A 27,250-nucleotide genomic window follows, 5' to 3' on the forward strand; every position below is an offset into this window, starting at 1 on the left:
ATCCAGCTCCCTGTGAATGATGTCAGAAAAGCATCACGAGATGACTTAAGTGTGTGGGTCCCCACCATCCATGTGGGAGACCTAAATGAAGCTCCTGACTCCTGGCTTAGGCATTGTGGCATCTTGGGCATGAACCAGCAGATGGAAGATCTCTCTCTCTCAAAATAAATAAAAAAAATTGTATTCAGTAGAATAACAAGTCTATTAAAATGTCAGGTCTCCTTAATTTTATTCTTTTTTGGGGTCAATTTACTTTGCATGTCATTTACAATTAATAATTTATTTCTCTTTCATTTTCTTCCCCATTTTTCCCAAATTTTATGATCTACTGCTTTTTCTTTTTCTTTTTACAGCAATAAAATATTATTTAGTTGTCGCTCCCCCTCTTGATGGAGGAACGACACTAAACCCTGCCTAGGCTTCATATCCGAGTCACGGCACCATTATGTCGCTCCCCGTCTTCGTGGAGGAACGACACAGGACCCTGCGCTGTTCTTTCGTCTGCTCGGCCCTCCCCGGGTTTGCTGCTGGTTCTTCCCGGGTTGGCTACTATCCCTTCCACCTCCGTGGAAGGGCAGTTCCCCCTGGCCGCATTCCCCACTTCCGCAGGGGAGCGGCACACCGCCGGCCGGCTTTCTCGGGGGCTGCACAGGCGTTCCCTCAGATGTTCCCCTTAGATGTTCCTCGTGCATGCCGTCTCTCTCCTCCTTTATAGTCCTCCTCCGCCAATCCTAACTCGGCTGCCCACATGCCGAGTACGCTGCTCTCCAATCAGGAGCAAGTCCTACAGTTTATCAGTTGAACTGGAGGCAGCTGTGCAGAAGCTGTTTACTTCTCTCCCAACGCCACATTGTGGGAGAGCAGATGCATAGAATAAGTCTTAATTCCAATAACTCAGTCTAGTCCGGTTTGCTCCCCACAGATCCCCCTTTCTTTTTATTTTTGGCGTTGATACGCGCCTGTCTTCGGTGTCCCGCGGCACACACTCTGCTCTACTTGCTAGAGTTGCCACAGGCTCTTACAAGTCCTATCAATCAGGAAAACCGAATCCGGGTCCTCTCTTCGCCATTGTGAGGAGGTTTTTAGGCGCTGATGCGTGCCTGTGTTCGGTGCCCTGCAGCGCATGCTCTGCTCTGCCTGCAGGGGCTTACAAAACCTATCAGGCAAACCGAATCCAAGCCTTCTCATTGCCGTATTGTGGGGGAGACTTATTAGTGTTGGTTTGTGCCTATCTTCGGTGACCTGCAGCTCATGCTTTGGTCGAGCTGCTTGCTGGTGCTTACCGCCTTAAATCAGGCAGACCGAATCCAAGCCTCCTAATTGTTGCATTGTGGGGAAGCCTTACTGATGTTAATTCGTGCCTGTCTTCGGTGACCTGCGGCGCATAAGCTGCTAGCTGCCCGCAGGTGCTCATCGTGCTCATCGCCTCACTTAATCAGGCAGACCGAATCCAAACTTTCTCGTTGCCATGTTGAGGGGAGGCCTTTCTATTTCTCTATTTCTCTATCTCCGGGCATTCCTATTTCTCCCATTTTACTTCTATCTCCCAGCATTCTTATTTCTCTCATTTTATTTCTAAACTTCTATTTCTCTTATCCCTGCGGCTTTCTGGTGCCCGCCCCGAGGCTGCTTCCCGGCTCTGAGCCGCTTCAGCCTCTCTCATCTGCGCGGCTCGGCTTCGCGCGGCTTGGCTTCGCGCGCTCCGCGGTCTCCACGCCCTTCGCGTCTGCACCACGGCCTCGCGCCAGCCCCGTTCCCTATCTATTCACGCCCCGTGCTCTCTCTGCACGCGGCGGCTTCCGCGAGTAACACAGCGTAGCTTACGTGTCCGCCACTAGCATTCAATCTAAGTTCCCCGGGCTAGCCTGGCGAATTCAACCCAGCATACGTCTCCGCCCCACGATCTGGCTTCCCATCCTTTGCTCCCCGGGCTAATCAGACGGATCCCAATCTGGCTCACGTTTCAGCTTCTGGTTTCAACTTTTCGCCCCCTATTCCCGGGCTAACTTGAGAATCCCAAAGTGGCTTTCGTGTCCGCCTTGGCCTGCCCCCCGCGGCTTCAATTTCCCTAACATTTTTCTCTACCCGGTATGTTTCCCCAAGCTTTCCTCCAACAATACTCCTCCCTCATTTCTCCTGGCCTCTCCCCACAGTCCGCATCCGAGTCTGTTTGTTCTAGCTTTCACTTTCGCTTTTGACCTTAGAGATTTCTCCCAGCTTCCCCCCGTAGTCCGTATCCGAATCTATGCCTAGGCTTTCAATAGCTTCTTCCGGCACCCTTTTCGTCCGGCTTTTCCCTAGGCTGTTTGCTAGTCTCTCTCTCCAGTAATTTCCCAGTTCTTCCCGTTTCTTCCCTCCTAAGTTTCCTATCCGTCCTAAGTTTCCTATCCGAGCTAGGTTTCCTATCCGAGTCACGGCACCATTATGTCGCTCCCCCTCTTCGTGGAGGAACGACACAGGACCCTGCGCTGTTCTTTCGTCTGCTCGGCCCTCCCCGGGTTTGCTGCTGGTTCTTCCCGGGTTGGCTACTATCCCTTCCACCTCCGTGGAAGGGCAGTTCCCCCTGGCCACATTCCCCACTTCCGCAGGGGAGCGGCACACCGCCGGCCGGCTTTCTCGGGGGCTGCACGGGTTCCCTTAGATGTTCCCCATAGATGTTCCCGGTGCATGCCGTCTCTCTCCTCCTTTATAGTCCTCCTCCGCCAATCCTAACTCGGCTGCCCACACGCCGAGTACGCTGCTCTCCAATCAGGAGCAAGTCCTACAGTTTATCAGTTGAACTGGAGGCAGCTGTGCAGAAGCTGTTTACTTCTCTCCCAACGCCACATTGTGGGAGAGCAGATGCATAGAATAAGTCTTAATTCCAATAACTCAGTCTAGTCCGGTTTGCTCCCCACATTTAGTAAATATAATTTCCAAAGTACAGTTTATGGATTACAATGGCTTTTCCCCCCGATAATACTCCTCCCACCTGCAACCCTCCCATCTTTCACTCCCTCTCCCATTCCATTCACATCAAGATTCATTTTCAATTATCTTTATATACAGAAGATTGATTTAGTATGTATTAAGTAAAGATTTCATCAGTTTTCACCCACACCAAACATAAAGTGTAAAATACTTTTTGAGTACTAGTTATGCATTAATTCACATTGGACAACCCATTAAGGACAGAGATCCCACATGAGGAGTAAGTACACAGTGATTCCTATTGTTGACTTAACAATTTGACAGTCTTGTTTATGGCATCAGAAATCTCCCTAGGCTCTAGTCATGAGTTTCCAAGGCTATGGAAGCCTCTTGAGTTTGCTGACTTCCATCTTATTTAGACAAGGTCATAGTGAAAGTGGAAGTTCTCTCCTCCCTTCAGAGAAAGGTACCTCCTTCTTTGATGACCCGTTCTTTCCACTGGGATCTCACTCTTGGAGATCTTTCATTTAGGTGTTTTTTTTTTTTTTTTTGTTTGTTTGTTTGTTTGTTTTTTTTGCCAGAGTGTCTTGGCTTTCCATGCCTAAAATACTCTCATGGGCTCTTCAGCCAGATCTGAATGCCTTAAGGGCTGATTCTGAGGTCAGAGTGCTGTTTAGGACATCTGCCATTCTATGAGTCTGCTGTGTATCCCACTTCCCATGTTGGATCGTTCTCTCCCTTTTTATATTCTATCAGTTAGTATTCGCAGACACTAGTCTTGTTTGTGTGATCACTTTGACTCTTAGACCTATCATTGTGATCAATTGTGAACTGAAATTGATCACTTGGACTAGTGAGATGGCATTGGTACATGCCACCTTGATGGGATTGAATTGGAATCCCCTGGCACATTTCTAACTCCACCATTTGGGGCAAGTCAGCTTGAGCATGTCCCAAACTGTACATCTCCTCCCTCTCTATTCCCACTCTTATATTTAACAGGGATCACTTTTCAGTTAAAATTTAAACACCTAAGAATAATTATGTGTTAATTACAGAGTTCAACCAATAGTACTAGAATAAAAAAATACTAAAATGGATAAAGTATTACATTGTACTCAACAGTCAGGACAAGAGCTGATCAAGTCACTATTTCTCATAATGTCCCTTTCACTTCAACAGGTTTCCTTTTTTGTGGTTGGTTAGTTGTCACCGATCAGGGAGAACATATGATATTTATCCCTTTGGGACTGGCTTAATTCACTCAGCATGATGTTTTCCAGATTCCTCCATTTTGTTGCAAATGACCAGGTTTCATTGTTTTTGACTGCTGTATAGTATTCTATAGAGTACATGTCCCATAAGTTCTTTATGCAGTCTACTGTTGATGGGCATTTGGGTTGGTTCCAGGTCTTAGCTATTGTGAATTTAACTGCAATAAACATTGAGGTTCAGATAGCTTTTTTATTTTCCAATTTGATTTCCTTTGGGTAAATTCCAAGGAGTGGGATGGCTGGGTTGAATAGTAGGGTTATATTCAGGTTCTGAGGAATCTCCAGACTGACTTCCATAGTGGCTTAACCAGTTTGCATTCCCACCAACAGTGGATTAGTGTCCCTTTTTCCCCACATCCTCTCCAGCATCTATTGTTGGTAGATTTCTGCATGTGAGCCATTCTAACTGGGGTGAGGTGAAACCTCTGTGTGGTTTTGATTTGCATTTCCCTGATTGCTAGTGATCTTGAACATTTTTTCATGTACCTGTTGGCCATTTGGATTTCCTCTTTTGAAAAATGTCTGTTGAGGTCCTTGGCCCATCTCTTAAGTGGGTTGTTGGTTTTGTTTTTGTGGAGTTTCTTGTAGATTCTGGTTATTAACCCTTTATCTGTTGCATAATTTGCAAATATTTTTTCCCATTCTGTCAGTTGCCTCTTCACTTTCCTGAATGTATCTTTTGAAGTACAGAAACTTCTCAATTTGATGCAATCCCAAATGTTTATTTTGGCTTTGACTGCCTGTGCTTCTGGGGTATTTTCCAAGAAGTCTTTGCCTGTGCCTATATCTTGCAGGGTTTCTCCAATGTTCTCTAAAAATTTGATGGTGTCGGGTTGTAGATTTAGGTCTTTAATCCATGTTGAGTGGATTTTGTGTAAGGTGAAAGGTAGGGGTCTTCATCCTTCTGCACGTGGAAATCCAATTTTCCTAGCACCATTTATTGAATAGACTGTCCTTACTCCAGGGATTGGTTTTGGACCCTTGATCAAATATGAGTTGGCTGTAGATGTTTGGATTGATTTCTGGTGTTTCTATTCTGTTCCATTGGTCTATCCATCTGTTTCTGTACTAGTACCTTGCTGTTTAGATTACAACTGCCCTGTAGTATGTCCTGAAATCTGGTATTGTGTTGCTTCCGGCTTTGTTTTTGTTGTACAAGATTGCTTTAGCTATTCGAGGTCTCCTGTGTCTCCATATGAATTTCAGCATCATTTTTTCCAGATCTGCAAAGAATGTCTTTGGTATTTTGATTGGTATCACTTTGAATGTATAAATTGCTTTTGAGAGAATGGGCATTTTGATGATATTGATTCTTCCAATCCATGAGCATGGAAGATTTTTCCATTGTGGGGAGCAACCCGGACTGGACTAAGTTACTGGAATTAAGACTTATTCTATGCATCTGCTCTCCCACAATATGGCGCTGGGAGAGAAGAAAACAGCTTCTACGCAGCTGCCTCTTGCCAACTTGAGTGCTGACCTCCAGGAGCTGATCCTGCTCCTGATTGGAGGAGAGCAGCGTACTCGGCGTGTGGGCAGCCGAGTTGGGATTGGTGGAAGAGGACTATAAAGGAGGAGAGAGACGGCATGCACCAGGAACATCTAAGGGGAACACCTGTGCAGCCCCCGAGAGAGCCGGCTGGTGGTGTGCCGCTCCCCCGCGGAAGTGGGGAAAGTGGCAGGGGGAACCGCCCTTCCATGGAGGTGGAAGGGATGGTAGCCAACCCGGGAAGGACCAGCAGCCAACCCGGGAAGGACCAGCAGCAAACCCGGGGAGGGCCGAGCAGACAAAAGAACAACGCAGGGTCCTGTGTCGTTCCTCCACGAAGAGGGGGAGCGACATCCATTTATTGGTATCTTCTTCTATTTCTTTTTATAAGTCTCCAGTGCTGATGCAATTTTTTGAATGTTTTATTAAATTTGTATTATTTAATTTTTCATATTGAGATATTTCAATAAATGCGTATAGTGTATACTAGTCAAGTCAAGTGATTAACTTTCCTCTTCTTATCATTACTTTATATTTGGAGGCTTCAGGTTCCCTTCTGTTTATTCATAAAATACATGATATGTTACTGTGAACTATAGGGTGACTATAGTGGAACACTAGAACTTACTGATTCTAACTATGTTTTGGTACCCTTAATCCAAACTCCTTCTGTGACTCTCAGCCAGTAGTAATCATTATTGATTGCAAAAGTTCAATCCATGATTGGTTGAATCTGTGGATGAGGAAACATGGATATGGAGGCTGATGTATTCCTCTGAACCTAGGACTTCTCCTGCCTCTGTTCAGCTAAAACTCCTCAGGCTCAGACTCAGCTCAGTGTTCCTATCTCAAAGTTAGCTTTCCTAACTAATCTGATGTTACCTAGCCCTTCTGTTCTCCAAAACACTGCATCACTTATGTGCATAATTTAACATTTAATTATTTGTAGTCCTGTGCTGTTTATTGTTGGGTTATCTCCCCAACTGGACTGTAAGTTCCTAGAGATCATGGACTGAATTGTCCCCTTTCCTTTCTATCTGCAGTGTCAAGTACAGTATTGGACATGTAATAAATGCTTAATGAACAACCAGCAGTTAATTAGTCATCTGGATACATGGTTGCTAGGTTAGTGTGTTTACCCTTGTCATTTTTATCATCTTGTTTTATAGTTTTCCATATGGAACTTTTTGGATCCTTTACCATATGCCTCAGTACTTACTCATGCCAGGTTATAGATTTTCTTCCCTGGAGTGGAGGAGTGTGTGTGTGTGTGTGTGTGTGTGTTTAAAAGAGTAAAATCCAGATACTTCCAGTATTTTAAGACCTTTCATTTTTAGAGGCTGGGTAACTCGGGTGGAGTATATAATGGAACTGATGGAAAGTACAGGAAGGAGACATAGTTCTCAGTTTATTAGACTCCCATGCTTTTTTTTTTTTTTTTTTTTTTGACAGGCAGAGCAGACAGTGAGAGAGAGAGACAGAGAGAAAGGTCTTCCTTTGCCATTGGTTCACCCTCCAATGGCTGCTGCAGCTGGCGCCAGGTACTTATCCTGGTCTCCTATGGGGTGCAGGGCCCAAGCACTTGGGCCATCCTCCACTGCACTCCCTGGCCACAGCAGAGAGCTGGCCTGGAAGAGGGGCAACTGGGACAGAATCCGGTGCCCCGACCGGGACTAGAACCCGGTGTGCCGGCGCCGCATGGTGGAGGATTAGCCTAGTGAGCCACGGCGCCGGCCCTCCCATGCTTTTGAAAATTGTGGCAATGGTCCTTTTTGATTTTTTTCATTTGGGTCAAATACCAGCATGTTTTATTGATAAACACTTTGGCATGTTGTGGCATGTTTCCTAAATAAGGAATGCTTCAGTATCTCAGCTCTTGAGGTTTACTGGTAGTATTATCTGAGTTTGCTATGAGGAAAAGGAGAACAGAAGTAGAATACATTATAATATTGATTTGTAAACACATCACAAAGTGTAAAATTTTTAAAGCTAGTGGTATCTTGGAGATCATGCAGTCCATTCTTTCATTTTTATAGATAAGAAAATCAAGTACCAGTATGGTCAAGTGACTTACATAAGAAGTTAGGAATAGGATAATACCATGAATAGGTTGAATTAATCAACATATGGTATTTCTGGGTTCTCTGACCCAGTTTGTAGAAAGTCTTATTCTGTGGGTAGATAACTGAGAAATTCACACATTTTTAAAAAGTGCAATTTTGAAAAAAAGTCTCAAAATATTTTATAGGCTAATACATTGGGCAACACTGAACAGCAGCTTTGCATGGAGAGGAGAATAAGTGTGACTGAGAAGTGAAAATACCATGTAGTTAAGAAACATAGGTTCTAATTCCAGATGTGTTACCTATAAGTTGTATGAGCTTGGAAAAAGGTCATTGAACACTAAGAATGTTATCATTCAAAAATGAATAAATTAGCTCCTCTCTGAGGGCTTTTAATTCTAAAATTTTGTATAAAATAAAGCAATAGGAAACCACTGAGATTTGCTATGATCAAAACTTGATAATATCAGAGCAGAGACTGTTACATGTTTCTCTGAAGCATATGAGCAACTCAGAGTTTAGAATTTCATATCATATTTATTTATTTGGCACTGTTGATGCTTTTCCAGATAATTCCTGTTTCTTAGGTGTAATTTGGACATCCTTTCTTTTCTTAGATCTTGGTACAGGAATAGACGTATATGAAACAGAAAACGTGTTATTTGAAAGTTTTTTGACTCTTCCAAATGATTACTTCATATATGTGATAGAAATGTTGGTGTAGTAAAAACAAAACGAAGAAAACCCTGTTGTTTCAATTTAAAACATTTTTTATTGAAAAGCACCAAAACCTTTTCTGTGGCTAGTTTTATTGAACTGGTATGTTTTTCCTGATAACTTTTCCCTTAGTTTACATTTTTTTTAAGATGTGCTCTCTCTTATTCAAGGAAAGTGTCCTATGAGGGTAGTAAACAGGAAGACCATCTGGTCTTACTTAGAAGTATTGCTGTACCTTGTCCCCTGTCACTGCATGCTGGGATATGGTTAGTCTTACTTGCTGACCAGAGTGATCTCTGAGTAATCTTTCGCCAGCCCGAGCTCACACTGCATCTGCAGTGCTGAGGCCCTGAGACTTCCCCACCCTTTCTTCAGAGTACGGACAGTCAGTCTTGACTCCCAAGAAGCCATTTGTAATCTGGTTATAGAATGTGCATTTAGAAGACTGACAGAGCGAATGTGAAGCCAGTTGTCTGCTATTTTCCTTCTCTGGATAAGGTAAATTACTGATCGCGTATGAGAGCTCATAGCATAGGGTCTGGCTCATTTTAGCTGGTCAGTATATGTGTTTTTATTCAGTTTTATAATTCTGGCTCTAGAGCAGTTATGTATTTTATTTTAAAGCTTGGGAAAAGACTTCCAGAATATTTGATTTAGTATAGAGTTTTAGTAGTGTTCTTTCTGTTGTTTGACTTTTTAAAAAGTTCTGAAATATTTTTTGGCTTCTGTATTCCTCATTTTGGGGATTAGCAATTTAGGGATATGATTTATACTGAAGACTTTTAGAAATAATTAATGTTTTTTCTCAGGCTGAGAGTGTGGCATTGTGAATTGTGAGAATCAGAGTTTTTTTTTTTTTCTGAAGCTTATGTGCTGTTTTAAGGTGAAAACAAGAGGAGTGAAAAAAAAATACTAGACCAAAATATAGCCTTTTAAAGTTAAAGGACTCAATATTTTTAGTTGCAGATGGTGTTCTAATTTTTTTCTGTTATTTATATTATGTATGTATTTAAAAAAAGTATTGGATATGGGGGCATTGAACAAGCTACATTGTTCTTTAAATTTGCTAATTATTTGAATAATATAATGTTTGTTTTTATCCTTTATATTCCCATTGTTAAAATTACTTTGATCTTTATTAAAAGTGTATGTTAACTTCAGTTAATAAAGAAGAAAATATTGAGGTATTTTCCCCCAAGGAGAATGCCATGATTTAGAAACAGAATTTCTATTTACAAGACACTTTATAAGAAAAATATATAGAAAAAATCATTTTCACATTTTATAATTTTTAAATTTTAAGCATTTATTTTTTAAAAAAGATTTATTTATTTATTTGAAAGGCAGAGTTACAGAGAGGCAGAGGCAGAGCAGAGAGAGAGGCAGAGATAGAGCGAGAGAGAGAGGTCTTCCATCCCCTGATTCACTCCCTAAATGGTGTCAATGGCTGGAGCTGGGCTAATCCAGAGCCAGGATCCTAGAGCTTCTTCCATGTCTCCCATGTGGTTGCAGGGGCCCAAGGACTTGGGCCATCTTCTACTGCTTTCCCAGGCCATAGCAGAGAACTGGATTGGAAGTGGAACAGCTGGAACTCAAACTGGCTCCCATATGGGATTCTGGCACTGCAGACAGGGTCTCTAATACCTACGCCACAGCGCTGGCCCCAACGGCAGAATTTTTGATTCCATGAACAGCTATATTGAGATATAATTCACATACCATAAAATTTGCCCTTTTTATACAATTCAGTGTATTCAGTAGCCTGACAGAATTGTGCAACCATCACTGCTATTCAAATTCAGAATACTATCATCACCACCCAACCATTAGCAGTCAGTTTTCATTTTTCATGCCCAGCACCCTGCCAACTCCTGGAAAACACCAACTTTTCCATTTCTATGGATTTTCCTATTCTGGCATTTCATGTAAGTGGAATCATATGGTATATAGTTTTTGTAACTGACTTCTTTCCCTTATCATAATGTTTTCAAGGTTCACCCATGGGGCCAGATGTTGTGGCACAGATGGTGAAGCTCAGGATGCCCACATCTTATATCAGGGTGCTGGTTTGAGTCCCAGCACCTCTGCTTGTGATCCAGCTTCCTGTTAATGCATCCTGGGAGGCAGCAGATGATGACTCAAGTGCTTGGGTCCCTGCCATTCATGTGGGAGACCTAGAGGGAGTTCCAGGCACCTGGTTTCAGCATGGTGCAGCCATGCTCATTGTGGGCATCTGGGGAGTAAACCAGCAGATGGAAGATTCTCCCTTTCTGTCTCTCTGCCTTTCATATAGATGAAAAAGAAACATTCTTTTAAAAGAAAGTCACCCATTTTTTAGCATGCAGCCTCATTCCCTTTTAAGGCTGAACAATGCTGTATTGTGTGGATATGCCACACATCCATTCATTGGCTGACTGACATTTAGGTTTTTACCTCTTGCCTATTATGAATAATGCTACCACGAACATTACATATAGCAAGGATATGTTTTCTGTTCTCTTAGGAAGTAAGAAGGGACTACAAAAGTTCATGGAAAATGGAATTAAAAATTTTGTTGCAAAATTTTTTTTTTTTTAATTTGAGAGGCACAAAGAGAGAGCTCCATATCCACTGTTTCACTTCTCAGTACCCTCAGAAACCACGGCTGGGCCAGGCCAAATAAAGGAGCCAGAAACTCAATCCAGATAGGGACCAAACTGCTACAGCCATCTCCTGCTACCTCCCAAGAAGCTGGAATCAGGAGCTGGAGCTGGAAACCCAGACATTCTGACATGAGATACAGGCACCCTAATCAATGTGTTAATCACTATACCAAATACCCACACCTGATGCAAAGTAATCTTGAAATCTATATATGGTGTTGTTATAATATACATTTTGAATTGTATTGTTTGAAGAACCCTCATGCTTGGGAAAACTGCTGGTACATGAAAAGTCTACTTTATGAGAAATTGCCAGACTGTTTTCCAAAATGGCTGTACCATTTCTACATTTTCTACTTTCCCACGGACAATGAGGGTCCCAGTTTCTCCTGCCAAGATTAGATTATAGCCACCCTAGAAAGTTATGTTATGAGTTTGTATAACAAAAAAACCAAACACAAGATGAAGGGAATGCTCCCATGAACTCCGCAGTGACAGTGGAAATACTCCAGGCAAGCATATTCCCGAATCCGCCCCATCCCATAGGGATGACACTGCCCTACTTGTATTGTCTGAGGGGCCCTCCTTAGAGTTTCCAGGTCAGTATTGTTGGCATCATGTAGCAAACAGTCATAAATGCAGGTTCTTGGATTCTACCCCAAAACCACTGAGCCGGAGACCAAGTGCTCCATTATTCCAGGGGATTCTGATGCCTACTTGAGTTTGAGAAAGGCAGAGTCTACTGCAAAGTTCACAGCAACTCACCATCTTATTCGTGATCATCAAAGTGCACCAAATCCACTCACTCCTTGCAGGAAGGATGACAGCTTCATTGCAGAGAACTTTTTCAAGAACTGAATCACCCATGTCGAGTGGAAGGTCTTGATATCTCCCAGTGACAGGTGATATTTATGGAAAATGTTCAGTTTTGGACACAGAAATCCCAGCTGCAAGGTCAACAGGAATTTCACAAGCACCACCAGAGACAGCAACATAGGTTACTGTTTCCCCTCACACTTGCTGTTCTAAAGATTCTTGTCCATTCAAAACCTCTGGGAGGGTCTAACATGGCTTCTTCATTCATGTGAAGAAGATGGCATGTGAGCTTCATTGGATGATCATCCACAGCATGAAAAGGCCCTCCTTGGGTGCCAGCAGAAACAGACCACTAAATCCTAGGGACCCTGCATGGTCAACAACATTTTTTAAATTAGGGGAGAAATGCTCCTTGAAGAATTATTATGTGTTTCTTTCATAGACTACCATGTAAAAATCCTTCTGTATGTATTTCTTGCAAGTGTATATATTCAATCATGAGAGTAGGGGAAGCCTCTTTATGGCTACATTTTTTTTTACTTCCTTCCAATGCTGGTTAGATCCACTGCCTCTGTGCATCCTCACTAGGAAGCAGCTGGCCTTAGGAAAGTGAGCCAGATGAAAAACCAGGCTTAGTCAGCTCCTATTAGCAACTTACATGCAGGTTGCCAGGAGAGGTAGAACACACTAAAATGTGCATGTGGATGTAGAGGAAGAACCACACGGCTGAATAGGAAAGAATAATAAACCATGAAGCTCAAGCTAAAAGCTTCAGATTCAGCCCTTCATCCTCTCAGTGGCTGGATTGGTCTCACAGCATTTCTCTTGTCTGTGACATCGCAGTGTCTCTGAGTGAATTCAAAACCTTCTGGTAAGTCTCCAGAACATCTTGAGTTGTGAGCTGCTCTTGAGGAATCTGGTTCTAACATGCCTTATGGATATCAAACAAGTGGAGCCAGACCACATCACTCCCCTCTACATGCCCCAGAAAGAAACTAGAGACATCTGGAATCTTCCAGATGTCGATCTTCTCCTCATATGAGGGCATGAGATTGTCCTGAAATGGCCTGACTTAAGCATAAGGCCACAGCTGCTTTGGGGCCATGGATTCCCCATGAAGCTCCCTGTGGCCACACTTTAGGAGCTGTGGTTTACCAGGGGCAAGGCATCCCGGTTGTTGGCAACATGCTGAAATTCCTCACCAGCAGTTAGTGTGATGTATTGCATTTATTGGTTTGCATATGTTGAACCATCCCTGCATACCAGGGATGAATCCCACTTGGTCTGGGTAAAGGATATTTCTGATATGTTGATGGATTTAATTAGCTAGTATTTTGTTGAAGATTTTTACATTTATTTTCATCTTTTTTGTGGCTTTGTAATTAAGGTGATGCTGGCCTTATAGAAGGTGTTTGAGAGGATTATCTCCCTTTCAATTGTTTTGAATAGTCTGAGGAGAATTGAAGTCAGTTCTTCTTTAAATGTCTTGTAGAATTCAGCACTGAAGCCATCTGGTCCTGGTCTTTTCTTTGTTGAAAGCATCTTTATTACTGATTGAATTTCTTGGTTATTGGTCTGTTTAGATTATCTATGTCTTAATGACTCAACTTTTTAGGTTGTTCTCATCTAGAAATCTATCCATTTATTCTAGGTTTCCTAATTTGTTGGCATATAGCTGTTTGTAATACTGCCTGATTATTCTTTTAATTGTGGTATATAGCATAAATCTCCTTTTCATCTCAGATTTTATTAATTTGATCTTCTCCTCCTCCATCCTTTTTTGGTTAGTTGGGCCAAAGGTATATCAATTTTGTTTATTTTTTAAAAAAAATCAGCTCTTCATTTCACTAATCTTTTGTATTTTTTCAAATTTTGTTTATTCTCTAATTTTAACTATTTCTTTACCACTACTAATTTTTTTTTTCTTGTTTTTCTAGATCCTTTTTATCCATAGGGTAGATTAGTTCTGTTGTTTCTTTCTTGGTTTTCTGTTTAGTTGAGTTGTTCATTGATGAAAGTGGGGTGTAAAAGTCCCCCATTATTATTATAATGAAGTCTGTGTCTCTCTTTAGATCCATTAATATTTGTTTTAAGTAACCATGTGCCCTGGTATTGGGTGAATATACGTTTACTATACTCACATCTCCCTGTTGAATTGATCCTCAATCAATATGTGCTGCCCTTCTTTGTCTCTTTTAACAGTTTTTGTGTTAAAGTCTATTTTGTCTGATATTAGGATGGCTACAACTGCTTGAGTTTGCATTCCTTTAGCATGGATTATCTTTTACAATCCTTTCACTTTCAGAATGTGTGTGTTGAGGTGTGTTTCTTGTAGGCAGCAAATAGATGGGTCTTGTTTTTAAATCCATTTAGCTAGTCTGCATCTTTTTTTTTTTTTTTTTTTTTTTGACAGGCAGAGTGGACAGTGAGAGAGAGAGAGAGACAGAGAGAAAGGTCTTCCTTTTGCCATTGGTTCACCCTCCAATGGCCGCCTCTGCCAGCACGCTGCGGCCAGCGCACCACGCTGATCTGAAGACAGGAGCCAGGTGCTTCTCCTGGTCTCCCATGGGGTGCAGGGCCCAAGCACTTGGGCCATCCTCCACTGCACTCCCGGGCCACAGCAGAAAGCTGGCCTGGAAGAGGGGCAACTGGGACAGAATCTGGCGCCCCCACCGGGACTAGAACCTGATGTGCTGGCACCGCAAGGTGGAGGATTAGCCTATTGAGCCATGGTGCCGGCCAGTCTGTATCTTTTAATTGGAGAATTTAGGTCATTTACATTTAAGGTTTTTATTGATAAGTAATGATGTGGTCCTGTTGTGTTTCCATAAATATTTCTATGGTTTGTTTGGATTTCCTTTGTGCTTTTATTAGGAGATTTTCTGTCTTCACATTCTTTGATAATGATAACTGTTGTTCTCTGTTTCTATTTGTAGCACATTGTTAAGTATCATTTGTAAGGCTGTATCAGTGTTGACAAATTCTTTCAATTTATGTTTGTTTTGAAAGTCTTTATTTCATCTTAATTTATAAGTGAAAGCTTTGCAGGGTATTCTTGGTTGACTTTTCTTCTTTTGGGACTTGGACTATGTCTCTCAATTTTCTCCTAGCCTGTGAGTTTTCTGATGAGAAATTCACTGTTAGTGTAATTGGAGACACTCTGAATGTCATCTGGCATTTTGTGTACATTTTAGAATCTTTTCTTTATGTTTTACTGTTGAAAATTTGACTGTAATATGTCATGGGGAAGATCTTTTCTGTTCATGTCTATTAGGAGTTCCGTGTGCTTCATGTAGTTGGATTTCCCTATATTTCTCCAATTGAGGGTAGTTTTTTGCTATTATTTCATGGAGTTGGCCTTGTAATCTATTATCTAGTTTTGCATCTTCAGGAAATCCTAAGGCATGTTTGATTTTTTTGATAGTATCCCATACATCTCAAACACTGTTTTAAGTTTTTTTAAAATTCTCCTCCTCCTCCTTCTTTTTCTCTTCCTCCTTGTCCTCCACATTCTCCTCTTCCTCTTCTTGCTTTTCTTCTTCCTTTCTCCTTCTCATTCTTTTTCTTTCTTCTTCTTCTCATTCTTGAGATCTATCTCCTTCCTGAGACATTTTCATGGATTTGTCTTCTAGGTCAGATATTCTTTCTTTTCCCTTAACACATCTTTTGTTAAGGCTCTCTGATGTATTTTCTATTTGATATATTGAATTCTCAACTTCTAATATTTCAGCTTGCTTTCTTTTCAGTGTCTCTATTGGCAAAATTTTTCATCCATGTCATTTATGGATTTCTTTATCTCATATAGTTGCTTCACTGTGCTTTTGAGTAATCTTATGATCATTCTTGAGTTCCTTTTTAGGCATTTCATCAATCTTTGTCTTTAACATTCTAATATTGAAACATTGTTCATGTTTTTTATATTTCTGTGTGTATTTTTAGGCATTTGTGGAAACACCTGTTGGTTTTCTCCTCTGATTTTTTTTTTGTCTTTTAACTATGCTTCTATGGCTTAGTGGAATGTCTGCTCCTCAGTGCATATCCAGAGGCATGTGCTGGGTGTGGCCAGGGTGCTTTGGACAGTGAAGTGTGAGGCAAGAATCCAGGGTGACATGCAGGTTGGTTGTGATAGATCTCTAGCAATGATCTAAATGACCATCTTGATGGAGCTAACTGATTTATAGTGTATCATACCATGCAGTGTTCAGTGCCTATTAAGAAGGATGGGATAGTGCTGCATTTATTAATGTGAATGCATTATGTTGTTTGAAAGAAAATCAGGCCACAAGACAGTTTTGCTCTGTAGTAGTGCCAATCTTTCTATACATCTCTATAACTGGCATGTATTCATAGACCAAAATGCTGCAGACTGTCATCTCTGGGTGCTAGCCTGTGGATATTTAATTTCATTTTTATATTTTCTTCCTTGAAATTTTATACTGGATCTATGTTGTTTTTATAATGGGGAAATGCCATATAAAACTATTTTCTTGTGCCCTGATGTCTTACTATTTTGTAATAAAGTAGTTTGGCCAGTTTTCACTTGGTTTCATGCTGTTTGAAGTTGAGGGAGACTTACAAGGGGTTTTCTGTGAAACTCCATGTCAGAATTTTGTTTTCAAAGTTTAACTAAAGAGGTTATTCAATCCCTATCCCAAAGCTGCTACAGAAATCTTGGTGTGCTGTCATTAGGTGGGCCCAACAAACTTTAGATGTGCTCTGAATGGCAGGTCCCTACCCTAGTTTGCATGGGCTTCCTGATTTACCATGACTTTTTGTAGAATAATTTATATAAGATAGAAAAATTATTAATGTGATTAAGTATAAACTATCACTCAACATTAAAAGCAGATCTTGTATATAAATATGCAATATTTTTGTATACATGGTCTTTTTATTTCATCCAAGGAGCTATCCCAGTTTATTTGTTAAGAGACTTTAAATATGTATTTGTGCAGTTTTATGTAATATGGTACAATATTTTAGTTCATGCATACAGTATATTTTTAGCAATCAGGTAATTAGCATTTCCATTTATTTATCATTTCTTAATTTTTGGAAACTATGAGCTTCTCTTTTCTGTTTCTCCATAAAACATGTAATAATTTGTCACGAACTATAGTCACTCCACTCTATTTTGGAATACCAGGACTTATTCATTCTATTTATGGTTTTTTGTTTTTTTTTTGTTTTTTTTTTTTTGACAGGCAGAGTGGACAGTGAAAGAGAGAGACAGAGAGAAAGGTCTTCCTTTGCCGTTGGTTCACCCTTCAATGGCCGCCGCAGCCAGCGCGCTGCGGCCAGAGCACCGCGCTGATCTGATGGCAGGAGCCAGGTACTTATCCTGGTCTCCCATGGGGTGCAGGACCCAAGCACTCGGGCCATTCTCCACTGCACTCCCTGGCCACAGCAGAGAGCTGGCCTGGAAGAGGGGCAACCGGGACAGAATCCGGCGCCCCAACCGACTGGGAGTAGAACCCGGTGTGCCGGCGCCGCTAGGCGGAGGATTAGCCTAGTGAGCCGTGGCGCTGGCCTCTATTTATGTTTTGGTACCTGTTATCCAACCAGCAGATTATATTTTTTGGTGCATTTAAAATCAACAAGTGGCTTTAATAATCAGAAATATTTTGTGAAGGAATCAGAAATTTTCTCTCACAATCATATATATGGAGCTGATTATGATGCTCTTTCTTCCTAAATCTTAGAGTGAAATGACTTCCATCCCTCCACCCATGTCACCTTGGTCCTGGATAGTATTGAAGTACTCTGGGCACTTTATTTTCTACTCAGACTTTGGCACATATGTATGCACAGAACTAACTTGGTTGGATGCCTTTTTTCAAAGTCTTCTTTAGACATAATTAATCATCAAGCAGATTTTTAACATTACCTCAGTCTTAGACCCTAAACTTCTAGAATGTAAAAGACAGAGCTGTTACTTTGATTTATTTCAGATAACCCAGTCTATTTTCTTAAAGAGAAACAAAGCCTGCTGCTTATTTCTTATGTTAGTGGATTTATTTGCTTACAGAGTCTCTGTGGGCAGAGTGAATACATATAAAGGTATTGCTGAGTTGCTTACACATAATACTTAGAATAGAACTAATGACCAGGGAAAGTGAATTTCCTAGAAAATAAAGTAGTTTTTGTCAGATGCCACTATTTCATCATTGATTTTTCTGGTCCTTGTGGATGGTTCTTAGATACATTTTTTTTTTATATTCCCAGATCTGAAATTGATTTACTGAAATCAGAGGATTGTCTCACTGGGCAATGGCCCATTCATAAGCACTGCTACAAAAATATGCCAGGCTACATTTATTGGGTCCCTGTTTTCTCCTTAGAGCTTTTGGGGTCAGTTAGTCATTTGGCCATGAATAGATGAAGCCTCAGATTGTTTTCTGAGAAAGCTCTTGCCCAGAAATAATTTCTCTATTCCCTTCCATGCAGGAGAAGAACAGCCTTTTGTGCAGGCGCATATGCCAATCAGTTTCCTTTGTGTTCATGAATGGTGGAGACTCTTCCCAGTGGCTTTGCCCATAGTCATGTGTCAAATATTCAAGGTTGGATTTATATTAGTAGACATTATCTTTAACTTCCTATTGCCAAATTATCACAGGAAACTCATTTTAAGAAATTATATTCACCAAGGATTGATTAAAAATATGAAACTCAAATATTGCTTTCATATTTGAAATTTAAGTTTAAATTTTACCCTTGATTGGGGTGTTATTGCTCATCCAACACTATTTGCTGGAATTATCATGTGAACTACACAGGTTAATTTTTTTTTTTAGATAGCCACAGTAAAACATTAAAAAGGAAACAGTTAGTTATAATAGTATATTTTATTTAATCCAGTATATCTAAAACATTATCATTTTAGTGCTTAATCAATATAAATCTCATTAATTATTTCTTGTAACACATCTTTTTTTAAATTTTTTTTTATTTTTATTTTTTTTTTTTATTTTTTGACAGGCAGAGTGGACAGTGAGAGAGAGAGACAGAGAGAAAGGTCTTCCTTTGCCGTTGGTTCACCCTTCAATGGCCGCCACGGCTGGCACGCTGCGGCCAGCGCACCGCGCTGATCCGATGGCAGGAGCCAGGTACTTATCCTGGTCTCCCATGGGGTGCAGGGCCCAAGCACCTGGGCCATCCTCCACTGCACTCCCTGGCCACAGCAGAGAGCTGGCCTGGAAGAGGGGCAACCGGGACAGAATCCGGTGCCCTGACCGAGACTAGAACCCGGTGTGCCGGCGCCGCTAGGCGGAGGATTAGCCTAGTGAGCCGCGGTGCCGGCCCTTGTAACACATCTTTAAAACCTGACATATGCTTCAGACTTGCAGCATATTGCAATTTGGACTAAAAATATTTCAGATGCTCAATAGCCATATGTGGCAAGTAGCTCTTGTATTGGACACTGCACTGCTGGATCATTATTGAGCTATGTATGCCCATTCCTGAATTGGTGCTATTGCTTAAGACAATGAAATGTCACAAAAATGATAATGCAACAAAACTGTTGTACTTGATGTCAGTGTAAGAACGTAGACCAATACTTCGTACATCATGGTCATGAAGATTAATTAAAATCCTTTGAAGTCCTATCACCAGGAAATCATTTGTGTTTATCTTATGGATTGTGAAATGGGATATGATTCTCATAATTCTTTGGTGGGGATGTTAGAAGCTTAGAGAACAGCTAAGGCCTCTTTCTGTTGTCTAAGCAGAAGTGAGTGGCACAAGTTTTGGGAATAAACCTGTGACAGAAACCTAATCCACATTCTCTTATGCAAAATCACAAAAGGGATCAGCGAAGCTTTCCTCTTACAGAACAAGAGGAAGAGTGCTAATGCTTTTGATTCAAAATCTCTTCTTTTCCCCAATTACTCATGCCTTATGACAGAAGGACTTGCCTCTGTGTTGGCAGTGTATAAGAATGAAGCTGCCATCTTATGATTTGATTATTGTTTTTCATTCTTGTCTATACTCCTGTGGAACAGCGGACTTTCTTCTTTTTACTTGTTGAACATTATGGTTAGTGGTACATTAAGACTGTAAATAAAATACATTGAAATTATATCATTGAAAAATTTAAAGGAAAAAAAGAGGTTGGAAGGAGACAGGGTTGAGGGAGGGAGGGAAGAATGACTATCTTAGAGTTGTATCTATGAAAAACGTAAAACCTGTTCTCTTTATATTAATAAAAATTTTTAAAAAATTTTAAAATTTTAGTACTTAAAAAGATTTTAAAAATTGATTAGTGAGGTAATAGATAAGTACATAGTGTTTGGAAAAATTTTCACCATTAAAATTGGTTTGCATTTTTATGGAATTTTAATTCATTTTCAACTATCATCTAAAGCCATGATATTTTCCTAGTTTTAATAGTGCAGCAGTCAGCAAAAATAGTATTTAATTTTATTTATAAGCTAAATAGATTCCTTTTTTAGACAGATTTTAAGCTATTAATTAAAATGCAAATTTCTTATGGTATATTGAATTTGGGAGCATTCAATTAGATTCTACAAATTTAATCAGTCAACATAGTTTGAGTCACTGAAACAAATGAAATTTTCAGCCTTTTAAAGAAATTATAATTTCTCTTAAAGTAATGCAGCTTTTCTCTGATACATTACCTAACTGAAATAGCTCTCAGTATTTTGTTTTATTTTTATTTTTTTAACTTTTATTTAATGAATATAAATTTCCAAAGTACAGCTTATGGATTACAATGGCTTCTCCACCCCCCATAACTTCCCTCCCACCCACAACCCTCCCCTTTCCCGTTCTCTCTCCCCTTCCATTCACATCAAGATTCCTTTTCTTTTCTTTTTTCTTTTCTTTTCTTTTCTTTTCTTTTCTTTTCTTTTCTTTTCTTTTCTTTTCTTTTCTTTTCTTTTTTATTCTTTTCTTTTCTTTTCTTTTCTTTTCTTCAGGCAGAGTGGATAGTGAGAGAGAGAGACAGAGAGAAAGGTCTTCCTTTTGCCATTGGTTCACCCTCCAATGGCCGCCACGGCTGGCGCACTGTGGCCTGCGCACCGCGCTGATCCGATGGCAGGAACCACGTGCTTCTCCTGGTCTCCCATGGGGTGCAGGGCCCAAACACTTGGGCCATCCTCCACTGTACTCCCTGGCCACAGCAGAGAGCTGGCCTGGAAGAGGGGCAACCGGGACAGAATCCGGCGCCCCGACCGGGACTAGAACCCAGTGTGCCGGCGCCGCTAGGTGGAGGATTAGCCTATTGAGCCACAGCGCCGGCTAAGATTCGTTTTCAATTCTCTTTATATACAGAATATCAGTTTAGTATATATTAAGTAAAGATTTCAACAGTTTGCACCCACATAGAAACACAAAGTGAAAAATACTGTTTAAGTACTAGTTATAGCATTAAATCTCAATGTATAGCACATTAAGGACAGAGATCCTACATGAGGAGTAAGTGCATAGTAACTCTTGTTTATGGCATCAGTAATCACCCTAAGCTCTTGTCATGAGTTGCCAAGGCTATGGAAGCCCCCTGAGTTCACCAACTCTGATCATATTTAGACAAGGTCGTAGTCAAAGTGGAAGTCCTCTCCTCCCTTCAGAGAAAGGTACCTCCTTCTTTGATGACCTGTTCTTTCCACTGGGATCTCACTCGTGAAGATCTTTCATTTAGGTCATTTTTTTTTCCCAGAGTGTCTTGGCTTTCCATGCCTGAAATACTCTCATGGGCTTTTCAGCCGGATCCGAATGCCTTAAGGGTTGATTCAGCTCTCAGTATTTTGTAAGAATTTTCTATTCTATAGAAATTCCACCAAACTTCAAATCTTGCTTTACTCATAAATTTTCATTTGACCTACTTTCAGCGAGTACAGTATTTCTGCCATTGCACTGGACTTCTGACAAAACTAGTGGGGAGAGGAAGAGGTAGATACTTTGTGTGAGAACCTACTACATACAATTCTGAAGTCAGCTGGAGAGCTGAGAACTGATCTCATGCAATGGGTGGAAGAAACTTCGTACTACATTTTGGCAGGCAAAGTCCTCAGACTTCGTAGCACCAGTTTCTTCTTTCTTCTCTGTATCTTTTGGCTAAGAAGACTGTCACCATTTTCTTCCTTTTACACATACCTAAGTGCCATGGAAACCTACCCCAGCATTGCCATGGTTAGGAGGAACTTCTCTTCTCAGGATTTTTACATACAAACGTTCACCTGTTGCTTTCCTTTTATTTAGGAAGCCATTACCCTTTTTAAAATTGAGGAGGTGAATGGGGAATGGAAAAAATGGGCATGGTGTGATTTTTGCTGAGTTCCTGCTCAGGAAGGTCTCCCATCAGCTGATCCTCCTTGGGCCTCTTTATCATGCTGCTATCAGTGAGTTGTCAGGGCCCTTGGACACTGCCTTCAGGAAGGGAAATTTCTGCTTCTCCATGATATTATGGGTTTATAATTGTGATGCATTAAATCTATGGGTAACGAAAGCTAATATATATATATATATATATATATATATATATATACATACATATATATCCGTATATATTACTTTTTATGTCTACAAAACTTACTGTAGGTGAACCAAAATTGTGACAGAGAAAGTAAGGGAGAATCAGAAAAGTAAACCAGGCAATTCAGGAGTCCTACTTGGCTTCTGGTTTTGAGGGACTGACTTTAAGACTTTAAAAAGCTAAAACTTGGTTTCATCTTTCTTTCTTCCAAGATTCTGTGGGTAAGCCTAATTTCCACATGATGTTGCATTGGCAACCCAGTCATTTGTAGGGCTACCACTAGCTTGGTGTCCACATCTGGAAATCATATCTACGATCAACAGCTCCTTCAAAGAGTAGCTGTGGAGATAACATGAAGCTGGGGAGTGGAGCTGAGGATAGGCAGGAGGGACCAGAAAAATTACCATTTACGTTGAGAAGCCAAATTTCATAATAAAGAGGAGAAAAAAATGGGATGATATTTCAAAACATTATTTATGTGAGAGGGAGGAAGGGAAAAAGGTATAGAGGGAGGGAGACTGAGAGAGAGAGAGCAAGAGAGAAAATTATTCATGCAATGGCCAGGATTAGGCCAGGGCCAAAGATAGGAGATAGGAATTTAATCCAGGTCTTCCATGTGGGTGAATTTAATCCAGGTCTTCCATGTGGGTGGCAGGAACCTAATTGTTTGAGCAATCACTGTTGCCTCTCAGGGTCTGCATTAGCAGGAATCTGGAGCTAGGAATAAAACCCAGGTATTCTGATGTGGGATATAGGTGTCTTTACTACTAGGCTAACTGCCAGCACCCATGGGTTTAACAAAAATTCACACAATGAGAATCAGTTTATTTATGACAAAATTTACATTATAATCATAATTATAGCCTAATTATTAGAAGGAAAAAAGAGCAAATAAGATGTGAAAACTTTTAGAGGGTTGAGGGAATCAATTTTCTTTTCCATGAGAATTCTATGGGTACACACTATGGTTTCTCATCACGATCATAAAGCCATTACTGCAAAAATTACTGTATGGCTGAAGTGACTTTTTCAGGCTTCTCTTTACTCTTACGGCATTCACATTATTTAAACTTTTCTCCACACTTGCTAATTGTCCTAATTTTGCCATATCCTTATTAATCTGTAATTTTGCATGATTGAAATGATTCTCCCAGCTCACTTTATTGATTTCTGTGAATTCCTGAGTCTTTTATAAATTCATGCAATTTGTCTTTGCAATTAGCTTACTGTGCGACATCTGACATTCAGAGAGTGACTAACAGAAATGACTTTCAGGGCCGGCACCATGGCCTTTGGCGCTGGCATCCCATATGGGCGCCGGTTCTAGTCCTAGCTGCTCCTCTACCAATCCAGCTCTCTGCTATGGCCTGGGAAAGCAGTAGAAGATGGCCCAAGTTCTTGGGCTCCTGCACCCGCATGGGAGATCAGGAAGAAGTACCTGGCTCCTGGCTTTGGATCTGTGTAGCTCTGGCTGTTGCGGCCATTGGGGGAGTGAACCAGTGGATGGAAGACCTTTCTCTCCCTCTCACTGTCTGTAACTCTACTTGTCAAATAAATAAATAAAATCTTTAAAAAAAAAAAGAAATGACTTTCAGGGATAAACTCTAACACTAGGTGGAATAAACAGTTGAATGGGAATTACTTTAAAAACTCTTTAGTTCACTATTTGGTGATACTTTTCTGGTTTCATCTTCAGCTCCTTAATGAAGTAGAGCTGGGGAATGAATACTTAGATAAAAACATTTCTTCTTGGTCAAAAACTCTTTGAAAACTTTAATACTATGGAGGTAGTCCTTTGAGAAAAGTCTTGAGGCATTTTTAGAAAAATATTTATTTATGACAGAGAGAGCAAGCAAGAAAGAATGAACTCTAGGGCACATCAGCTAATTCATCTCCTAAAGAAATGCAAAAGCTGAGACTGGGCCAGGCCAGAGCTGGGGGGTGGTGGGAGGGCTGAGAACTCAGTTATTTGAGCCATTACTGTTGTCTCACAGGTTTGTGCTATCAGAAAGCTGAAGTTAGGATGCAGTGCTGGGAATCAAACCCACGCACTCTGATGTAGGATGTGAGTGTCTTAAACACTAGGTAAAATTTCACTCCTTCAAACATTTTTACCCTAATATTTGAATTAGAAATTATATTACTGAATGAAACTATTTTCTTATCTGCATGCTGTATATTGATGTTCATTTAATTTTTTGATTCTTCCAAATGATTCTCTGCCCTATTGAGAAGGAGTTTAGGAATTTGTGAATTCCCATTAAAATTTTTTTTAACCTTAAGATTGCAAGTTCCTTGAGAATAGAGTCTGTTTCATTTGTTGTATCCCTGGAATTAATACAGTTGCCTCATACTTGGTAGACATTGCATGACTATTATTTATGAACAGTCAGGAAGGTTTGCTACTCTGAGTGTGGACTTATGTGCAACTTCTTTCCAAATTGTCATTACTTCTTATTGTTTAATTCTATCCCTTTTTGATGTTTTTTTTCTGGTTTAATGTACCTTTTGTTAACTTCTGTAATAATGGTAAGCAGCAGGTGATAGTCTTGGATTTCAAAATTTAACCTGTGTGTTTGAAATATTTGGTCACAACCATTGCATTCTTTTTTTTTTTTTTTTTTTTTTTTTTTTTTTTTTTTTTTGACAGGCAGAGTAGACAGAGAGAAAGGTCTTCCTTTGCCGTTGGTTCACCCTCCAATGGCCACTGCGGCCAGCGCGCTGCAGCCGGCGTACCGCGCTGATCTGATGGCAGGAGCCAGGTACTTATCCTGGTCTCCCATGGGGTGCAGGGCCCAAACACTTGGGCCATCCTCCACTGTACTCCCTGGCCACAGCAGAGAGCTGGCCTGGAAGAGGGGCAACTGGGACAGAATCTGGTGCCCCGACCAGGACTAGAACCTTGTGTGCCGGCGCCGCAAGGCGGAGGATTAGCCCAGTGAGCCGCGGCGCCACAACCATTGCATTCTAACAATGAAATCACTGTGGTTAGAAATCTTACTGTGTGTCAAAACATTTGTAATATTAAAAATAGTAATTGATCACTAAATTGAATGACATTGTTCTTGGCACTCTACTGAGAAAACCATGTAGGTGCAATTGCCAGCTTAGAAGTGATACTTGTTATTTACACTTCTTTATGAAACATACATTCTAGTAAAACATCCACAATAAACTAATAAATTTTACTGTACAGAAGAATATGAAAAGTGCTCTGATGGAAAAATAACACAGTGAAATATGGGATAGGTGGTGTTGGAGTGGTTGAAATTTTTCGGAAGGTGTTCAGGGAAGGTCCATTAATGATATGGTACCATTAGATAAAAGACACTACTGAAAAGTGTCCTCTTTTGTTCTATATGTGTTTTAAACAACGTCATTATATTGTGTTTGTAACAGTATGGTCAGGTACCACAAAATGATGTCCTGGTCAACAAGGACTTCATACCTGATGGCTGTCCCCTAAGATTAGAATGGAGATGAAAAGTTTCTGTTGCCTAGTGACATTGTAGCCATCACGTTGTAGTAATACAACACGTTACTCAGTGTGTTTGTGGATGCTGGTATAAACAAACCTATTATACTATCTACTGGTAAAATTGTGCAACATATACAATTTTGTACAATACCCAATATTTGATAATAATAGTAAATAGTTATGATATTGCTTTGTGTGTTTACTATGCCTTTCAATCATCATTTTAGAGTGTAGACTTTCTATTTTTTAAAAAAGTTTACAGCAGTACTGTGGTACACCAGCAAGAGCCTCATACTCTCATGTTTTCTCCTGATTGTGTCAGGAGGCCGTGTTGAGTGATCCATACCATCTAGGTTTGTGTAAGTACACTCTGTGATATTCCTGAGACAATAAAATTGCCTAAAAACACATCTCTCAGAACATATTCCCACCATTCAGTAGTGCATGGCTCCATTTGATTATGTATACCATTATGTCTTGGTGAACAATTCCACTTAAATGTTAAAAATATGCTTTCAGTGGCTTCATGAAAGTCTGAAAAGTATAGTCTACATATATAGCCTAAATCTACATAATTTGACTCTTCTTCCATTGTTGGAAATTTATTTTGCTTTCAACTTGTTCTCTATTATGAATGATGTTGCAGTAGCATCATTTCATAAATCTTTGCCAGCATTTCTGCTTCTTTCTTTAGACTAGAGCCCTGGGTCGAAGATTAAGCACATTCAAGGTCCAAAAAGCTTTGTAAAACTGTTCTCAGCTGCAGATGAATTTCTGCCTAAACACTTCCACTTGAGTACTGTTGTTTTCAAACATTAACATTTTAATGGACAACAAAAAAGTTTTCCATTTTTGTTCTGTTATTTGATATATAATTATCAATTATTTAAATTTTTTCTTCTGCAAATTATCAAATAGTAGCTGCAAAAATTAATAAAAACCTTATTGAGCTTAAGTAACTAAACTTCTAAATTTGTGTTTGTTTATTTAAGAGGCAGGGGTAGGGGAGAGGGAGGGAAAGGCAGCACCTATATAGTTTTCAACTCCCCAAATTCCTGCAGCAGCTGCACTGAGCCAGGCTGAAATCAGGAGCAGCAACTCAATCTGTCTGGTGATAGAACCATAACAACTTGAGCCATCGCTTCCACCTCCCCTCCTGGGGGGTGCATTGGCAGGAAGTTGGAACTGGTAGTGGAGCTGGGCTCAAACTTAGACAGTCTGATATGCGATGCACATAAGAGGCATCCTAACTGCTACGCCAAATGCCTGACTCTAATTCAAATTAAACTAATTAATTTTTCATTTTAATTTGGTCACATATTTAGTGATCCAAAGCAAAATTTAGTGTCTTGAAAGTACTGGTTAA

The 27,250-nt window shown here is 40.4% G+C and overlaps 1 protein-coding gene across 6 annotated transcripts in view; it reads left to right on the top strand.

Annotated features, from left to right (window-relative positions):
- The window catches only part of HECW2 (HECT, C2 and WW domain containing E3 ubiquitin protein ligase 2), a 452,881-nt gene that overhangs the window by 157,224 nt on the left and 268,407 nt on the right, over positions 1-27,250 (top strand). The window contains exon 1 of one of the 6 annotated variants that reach the window (XM_089330143.1): positions 5,772-6,037. The exons of 4 other annotated variants lie outside the window; for them this stretch is intronic. The gene's annotated coding sequence lies outside the window, so the exon portion shown is untranslated. Of the gene's footprint in view, positions 1-5,771; positions 6,038-8,698; positions 8,952-27,250 lie in introns of those variants that run through there. One more of the 6 variants, XM_008258858.5, reaches the window with a different exon arrangement.

Source organism: Oryctolagus cuniculus, chromosome 3 (genome assembly GCF_051225735.1).
Source record: "Oryctolagus cuniculus isolate XC-2025 breed Fujian yellow rabbit chromosome 3, ASM5122573v1, whole genome shotgun sequence".
Classification (NCBI taxonomy): domain Eukaryota; kingdom Metazoa; phylum Chordata; class Mammalia; order Lagomorpha; family Leporidae; genus Oryctolagus; species Oryctolagus cuniculus.